Here is an 8,496-nt window from a genome sequence, read left to right on the forward strand (position 1 = left end):
ACATAATATGAATAGCTCTTACAATTTCAAACAAGTCACCCATACCTCGGAAGACGTACACTTCTACAAGGAAAGAGTTTTTCCAACAACAACTTTTTTCATGTTTTCTTTAAAAAATTATAGTCACATGATTGTTAATAACTGACCGGAAAACTTGTTTCAATAGCTTGAAAATTGCTTTGAAAACATGCTATTGAAATAACACAAAACTGTACATCAGCGGATGCTAACTCGGCATACCATTTAGTTTCTGTTTTGCTTTCGCATGGAATGGTCATGAAAACTCTCGTGTGTTATTTTCACGAGAACAAAATAGAATTAGGGGAAGTGGGCGGAAAGTGGTCACCCTGAGGAACATGCCCATTTCCTGTGTCCACATACATACCACTACAATTTCCGTTTTTCGAAGAATATTGTAGCTCAACTTATTGTTGTTCAATACAGCAAGCGTTGTTTTTATTATGAAAATTGATTGAAAATAGTACAATGAAACAATTTATTATTAGGAAAAACCTTGAAAAGTCGAACATTTCTTTAATGAGGAGGAAAAGTGGTCACCTGTAGTGGGAAAAATGGTCATTCGCACATATCATGCTAGAATGGAAAGCGTTTAGCATGTATGAAAGGAGCTAGTATTATTCGCCTAGAGCTGTAATTGAAATTATCTCATGCGTACAAAAACGTAGTATGAAACACATAACGTTTTTCATAATGAGGCTTGGTTTTCGTTAGCGTGGCATATTTTACATGGGTCAAAACCACAACCGGGACCACTTTAAGAGCAGAAGGTGATAACTTTTGAAAACAGAACATTGTAGTAGTACTCCTCCACTGACCACTTTTCCACCAAACAACAAAGTAATTTCTATGCGAAATAATCACTGAAAATGAACAAATATCTATGTACCAATCCTAGAATATACGAACAGTCGTCCAAACTGTTGATTTGTCGAAAATATCAAATGAACTAAATTCCACTAGAAATTCTTTAAATTCGAAACGCACAAAACTACGGCCGAATGGCTACCGAGAGAGCGATTTTTGTTTTTATTTATATTTTTACATGCGATAGCTCCACTGAAGTACAGGGCGACTCAAAAGTTATGAAATTCTTCAAATATAAGGAGCCTATCAATATGGTGTCAATAGTCAATAGATGGCGGACTCGATTATATACGGTTTTTGATTTCTTTTCATTGTATATAATCAAATCCTGTATACAATCGAGTCAAAAAAAAATTTATTCGTTTTTTGCATATATTTTTCGTTTTTTGAATATAAAAGAGGAATTTGATTTTTGATTCATCCCCTTAATATCAAAAAACACCTTTCTCACACGAAAAAAATTAATTTATCCAGATTCTCTCAGGAGGTGATAGACGATCATATTTGATGAAAAAAATCCTTCTACGCATATGTTCGAATTTCAACAATGACAGAGCTATAGAACTTTTTTTTTGTTTCGGACTCTGTTGCCTCAAACTGGCTCTACATTAAAAAGTACGCTACGGAAGCCGATCATGTTACTTTCATTCAAAAGATGATGAGAAAATTTAGTACACGATATAGTAGTGGACAGCGGCGTAGTGTGCGGGTGGCAAACCCGGCATTTGCCGGGGGCGCTGACCCTTCGGGGCGCCAAAATCCAAAAAAATTTCAAAAGCAATTTTTGTCCACAATAATATTTCATCTTTCAATTGAGTAAAAAGACATCCAATTGCTTCTTTCCGTACACGAAACCAATAACCTCTCTTTGATTTTCGAAAAATTAAAGCACTCAACGTCATATAATATTACACCAATACCCTTTTGATTTTCTCGCTACGCATGCCTGGGCACCCCTCCTGGCTATGCGATGTTTTACAGTTATTTAAGCAATAACACGTTCGTCGCCCGTCACCTAGATATGGGTGACACTTTTCTTGTTTAAATTGAATAGGATTTTCAAAAGATATTTGATCGAGTAGGCACCTAAGTGTAATTATAATGATATATTTGAAAAAAGTGGCATTTTTTGGGGCGCCAGTTTCATAGTTTGCCAGGAGCGCTGTCTACCCTCACTGAGCTGCTGGTAGTGGAACTACTAATTTAGTGGATTTTAATAACATTTTGGAAGTGAAAAACTTTAAAGTTAATAATTTTTAATGTGTTAATATTAATTTTATCCTAAAAATTTATACTAAACTAGATTGTTTCTATCAATTAAATTGAAGCTCTTTAACCGCTCTACATTTTTTTCTTTCACACCCAACTTCTATCTTTCTTAATTTCGCTGCAATATCGATATAAACAATTCCTGGTGAAAATTCGAACAAAAACATCAAAAATCACTATTTTTACCCCGATTTACCCCGATAGACACTTAAATTTCACTTTAACGTCGAAAGGTTACATTTCTTCTTGAAATAAGTCATATTTGGAATATAAAACAAAACATTTTTTTTTCCAAACTGTATATAATCGAGTCCAAAATTGTATATAATCGAATCACATATAATCGAGTCTGTATAAAATCGAGTCTGTATACAATTGAGCCCGACCTGTACTACCAAACAAGTAGGTGACCACTTTACCCCACGTGACCACTTTGCCCCCACTACCCCTATGTATCAAACTTCACCAGCTGCTTTTGCAAAGCCACGCATAGCCAATGGTTCTTTTCTGGTCCACCAAATAGTCGAATAGGTCGCAATAGTTGAATTTTATGTTAATAGCAATTTCATACTCATACTCATCCACTCGCACACTAACAAGGAGAACTTAAGCAGCCCTCTCGAAATTTATTTAATTTGACGGCGAACCAGTCTTCCAGTGTATCGATTCCAGCCAGGTCATGGGTCTCAGATGTTCTTGACCAGGGGGGAAGATTGAGGATCATTTCAAGGATTAAGGGGAAGTAGCCAAGTTGTAAACATCGATTAAAATGCTAGATGTTCATATAATCTGGAACTTAGATGTTTCAATTCCAGGTTGAAAATGTTATCCTGGCCTGGATCACTCTGGAAAGCTGATTCGCTGCCAATTTCTTTTCCAGAAGGCGAGTTCGTTGGAACTGCCTCCGAAAAATGTTTCGCAATCGGATGAATTGTTTTGTTTCATTATCTATTTCAAGAAGGCTACTCACACTTGGAACTTGTTGGACATGCTGCTCTCGGGCGACGCGCAGTGCGTCTTCCACGCTACCCAGCGCGTTGTTGATGCCCTCTGGAGTCTGAAGGTGATGATCAAAACGTACCTCCGCGTCTATCGTTTGCTGGAATGCCGACCAGTTGACGCGATGATAATTTCGACGCTGCAATCTCCTACTTTCCGCTTGTTCACCGAAAATCAACATCACTGGATAATGGTCGCTGCTCAGATAGTGTACCACCGATAGCTGCTGAACGTTCGCCATGTTGGTGACGAAGATGTCGAGAGTAGAGGGGACCTCGGCAGGTGAATAATACGTTGCTTCCTCAGGGCTCAGGTTGTTATAATGCCCGCAAGTAAGATCGCTGAAAATAACTGTACCGTTCATATTCCGGCGGAGATTCCCCCAGGATTCGTGCTTTGCGTTGAGGTCTCCAGCTAGGATGAATTTTCCTCGGTTTCTTGTGAGCGCGACTAGATCTTTGCGTAGCAGCAAACTGGAACCATCTATTTCTCTCACTTGACGGGTACAGTACACTGCGATTATGTTAATTGGCCCTGTTGATGTTAACAGCTCGATGCCGATGGCCTCAATGATTTTAAGGTTGAAACTCTTCAACAAACCTCATCTAACTGCTACTGCGACTCCACCCCCGCGTGAGCTGGTGCGATCCAGTCGGACGATTGTATATTCTGGAAGATTGAAGCTGATGGTTGGTTTCAGGTGAGTTTCCGTGATTGCTGCAACGTCGATATTGTGGTTTCTGAGGAATTCTGCGAGCTCCCCCTGTTTCTTTGCGAGGGAGCATGCGTTCCATGTAATAATTCTATGGTTGGATGGATAGTCTGCCATATTGGTATAAGAAATTCATCATGGTGGTGACTTGGCCCTGTTTGGTTCTACAGGCACTTAATAGTCGCGAGAATTCGACGCAGAGGGCACTCATCTCCGTCCATGAATACAGATCATCTGTGTCTGCTGTTGTTTTATTGGTACCTGCTACTACCTGGGCGAATCTCATCACTCCAGGGGGATGTTGTAACTCACGCGATGTTGATATTTTTTGTTCGACTCGTTGGATTAACCGATTGCTGAATCTGTAGATTTATCTTGCTTGATTTCATATTCAACGATGCATTTCTGCGTTTTTCAATATATTTTGCCCGCTTAAGGTGATGGATGTTCTTCATCGCAGTGTATGCATTGTGTGGTTACATCCTCTTTGATACATTCACTAGTACGATGATTTCCTCTGCAAGAATTGCATCAGTTGCCAATACGGCAATTTTTAGCACCATGCTCAAAGTTCAGGCAGTTTGTGCACTGGGTGACATCTCGGTAGATGGGATTATATCGCTCCCATTTAATTATAAAATGATCAAACGAATTGGTTTCCTTCAGTTCGAACATGTTGATGGATCCACGTACAAGGTGTATCAGGTACAGTTGATCGCGATACCTGATATTTTTATTCCGTCGGCTCATTTTATACACAGCCATCATTTTTAGATTTAATTCGGCCAATCCATCCTGCCCCTCTTTTATTTCCATGTCCGGGAGCTCCCGGAGCACAACCTTGAAAGGCTTGTCGGCTGCCATATCGTGGGTGAAATACTCCACACTTTTTCATTTTAAGTATTCTTGGATGGTTCAGCGCGGGAACCATAATTTTATAGCCATCAGTGCACAGGCTAAATTTCACTTGTAGCCCCCTCGAGATGAGCAGCTTCATTTCCTCACGAAACTTGTCCGGGAAACCTTTCGTATAAAATGGCGACATTTTTTCTTTCCTTGTAGTAATTCCGCCATCCTCCACCGGGAGCGCTGCAAATTTATTGTTTGCAAGCAGCTGTTGCTGTACTTCAGCCGGTTCTTCACCTAATTCCGCTTCAGAACGGGTCCGCTTCGCAGCAGTTGATTGCCCTTTATTAGAGCGTGGTTTCCCCATATCTTGGGTGAATGCACTTGCCGAATGCAACGTGCCACGAACGAGTTTAACTTTGTCAAAAAAAAACACGAGCTCTCCAAAAATGCGACCGATCAGCACGGGAGCAGATACTCGAATGATGCAGGCTGTGAGGTAAGGTAAGGTATTGTATTATAGAGACTTTAAACTTTCACAGTTCATTCGTCTCTAGTCTTGAGGAAGGCCCTTTGAAAACTCTACTCTACTCCAGCGCTACCACCTCCACCCTCCTGCCTTGAGAAAGGCACTCGATCCCTCGCCGTCCAGCTCGTCCAGCAAAGATGTTGTCCAGTCGGTGTCCACGTAAGATGATGATGCAGGCTGTGCCGAATACTCGCGCTTTTATAGCCTGGCTATGTTTTCCTTTCATCTGATTGGTTCATAATTTTGGCGCGTTTCTTATTTATTATTATTATATCTCCCTATTCTGTACTCTACACTCTAGTTACCTGTTTTGGTCGGTACCATTCGAGGAGCACAATTTGGACCAATCAAAACCGGGGACATAAAGCGTTTGGATAATGCGTGGCATTTCACAATTATTCAATTGTTTATTTGAAAAAAATAATAATTTACTATATTGTGATGAACGCAATTGATGTAAACATCTTTCCGATCTATTAAGAAATGTTCGAGTTATAAGCAATCGGAATATTTCATTTTTTCCTGCATGTTCGGTGTTTAGGTTTTCTTTTAACCCCTATATACTCCGGTTAGACGTAGTCCCACGTCAAAAATCAAGGTCTGCTACATTAGTTGAATATGAATCATTCGCTTCGCGTAGTCCGTATGATCCTGCTGTTTAATGATGCATGGAGAGGTTCGATATGTATATGTTAGAGGCAAAGAAGAAAATAAAATTTCTGCACCGAAAGCGTTCATGATGGTTTTGCTTGCGTGCTGGTATATTATGAAGTGCGAACCGATGCAGCGTTGTCTCGTTCTCTTTTGTGTCGTGATTTGTAGCACGTAACAACAAAAGAATGCCGCTGGGGGAAATAACTTCTGTATGATCATATTTGAACGAACGAAAGCGATTATTTCAGTGAATGGATCAATTGGCAAACACTGCTGAAAATAAAGGTTTGGCAAATTCTTACCAGCCATATGGAATCCATCTTCAATTCATATGGAATCCATTTCCCTACCTTCAGAATCTTATCAATGGTGTTTGAACGTCATTAACACTAAACCTACCACCAGAGGTCAAATGACCCATTTTAAACTTTTAGTCAAAATTTTCTTGCAAATTGCATTGTCACAACATTGTTTGCCTACACTACTTTCCCTAAATATACAGGTACTCGGAAATCGGGACCAACGTTACGGTTCGATCAGCTAGAATCCACGTGTCGAAAAGATTGATTGATCGACCAGATTGATTGCGAAACTTTTCTAATTAAGCTTCCCCACATTGTTCAGTTACCCAGATACTCAGCCAGCTATACAGCTCCGAACATATTATACGGTTAAGGAAATCCTTCAGCCCAAGAATCGCGCAGTGAAACATGACCAATATTGTTAGGTTCTTGCAACAACACAAAAATACAACGCCCATAGCTTCTCCGCACTTTATGGGGCTCATAAAGTGCGTGGCCTTGTTGTTTGTAAGAAGAAGAAAAAAACACAAACGAACAAGTTTACTCGCATGCAAAACCAAATGTATGAATTCCACTCAATTGGTTTTTAGAGGCAGAAAAAAAACCGGAATAAATTTCCAACACACTACTTTTGTGGGTATTGCCTAGCTACCATTCTTTCCACCACATTGCTTCCGACAGCACTCAGACCGGAAAACAGCAACAAAGAAAGGGAAAAAAAAGAAACGACTCGTCGTTTCCTCAAATTCACGTCATGGAAATTATGTACACACGATTCGCTTCACATTGTTTATATACACATAGCGTGGGTGGATGGGTGTTTCCAAAAGAAAGCAAATGTGTTCTTTCCCAGTTTTGTGTCGAACCGCAACTTAGAAAACCCTTTTTTTTATTGTCGTAAGGCTTTGCGTTGGAGCGGCAATGGCAATAATGTGGGAGAAAACTTACGGTTTGGTTTGCAATGCTGCAGGTCTTAATTCCTTCGATTCATCGATGCGGACCTTAGCCGCCGTCTGCAGCTGATACACACAAGGTGCTATTCTTTACGGTCTTCGCTGGTTTTCTGCGTTGTTTGTTGCTCTGTGGCTAATCCAAAATCAATGAGTTTGCAGGAAAACACAACACGTCACGTTTTCCCCAAGACACCATCATTGACTGTTGTTGTTATTACTAATATTCACTACGTGCGATTTGGATAATATTGCGCTCTGTTTTAACACTTATTTTGCATTGCTCTTATCGAATAGATTGGTAACGACTTCTATGCAATTATCCTAGAACTATTCTGACTATATGAAGGTTATAACTTCCACAACTATCATCAACTGAAGTGCTCATCACTCTTTAAGTTAACAGCGAAAATCCTCCAAACCGATAATCGATTTCCACTGATCGGGCAGACTATTATCGTAATTACAACTCATTTCTCCGCTCAACACGCTCACCCACTGACGAAATTTCCAATTACCACCGTCGAGCGGGAAACATTGTTCTAACATCATCATCCCATTCGCTCGGTCCCATGCCCCACATTTTCCGCTCCTGCACTATTTACTCCGGCACAAGGATTCCTCCGCGCCACACATCCGTCCGCGCTTTCCCACGCACACAACACTCTCGCTCTTTATCTCTCACCGCCCAGTGAGGTTATAAGACAGCCTTGTCATCCATATTTCTCAACTCTCCTTTTCCGCTGGCTTCAATATAACGATTTCCACCAGGATGAAAAAAGCACTGGAAAACAATTCACGGTTCTACAGCACAACGACGAAACTACTAAATCACAAACTTACACACGGGTCGCCGCCACCCCAAAGCCAAAAAGACGGAGACATTGACACACATACACACACATAGATACACATATATGAACTATTACTATGCACTTTTCCCAGACCGTCCGGTATTAGCCTAGGTTGTTTCCACATATTTAGAACATCGTTTCTTCCTGCAATTTTCTTAGCTGCTGCTGCTGCTGCTGCTACTGTTTCCTTGCTTATGTACTCACGAAGGTATATAACTCCTTATGTACTTGATCACATGTCACAGCGTAGCGCGGAGACATGGCATCAGGACAACAGTTTCTCGCAGACTGATCGAAGCAATGGCTCTGCTCGTGGTATATAAACGAGACACAACAAGGAGCAGGATTTTCCTTCTCTCAGCTTGGTGTGGAAAACTGGGAGATAAGTTGGAGAGCGGATATCGACGAGCGGATGTTGTTTTCTCAGAGAATCATCGAATGTCGAAAGGGGAAGGTTTCTTGGAACATAATTTGTTAAGGAACCGGCATCAAATCA

At 40.6% G+C, this 8,496-nt stretch overlaps 1 protein-coding gene across 9 annotated transcripts in view; it reads right to left on the minus strand.

The window, feature by feature from the left end:
- Positions 1 to 8,276, minus strand: part of LOC129762992 (uncharacterized) — a 464,623-nt gene extending 456,347 nt beyond the window's left edge. For 8 of the 9 annotated variants that reach the window (XR_008740772.1, XM_055761661.1, XM_055761657.1 and 5 more), the window contains exon 1: positions 7,145 to 8,276. The gene's annotated coding sequence lies outside the window, so the exon portion shown is untranslated. The remainder of the gene's footprint in view (positions 1 to 7,144) is intronic. The other variant, XM_055761656.1, reaches the window with a different exon arrangement.
- Between the last annotated feature and the right edge of the window lie 220 nt (positions 8,277 to 8,496).

Source organism: Toxorhynchites rutilus, chromosome 1 (assembly GCF_029784135.1).
Source record: "Toxorhynchites rutilus septentrionalis strain SRP chromosome 1, ASM2978413v1, whole genome shotgun sequence".
NCBI classification, from domain to species: Eukaryota; Metazoa; Arthropoda; class Insecta; order Diptera; family Culicidae; genus Toxorhynchites; species Toxorhynchites rutilus.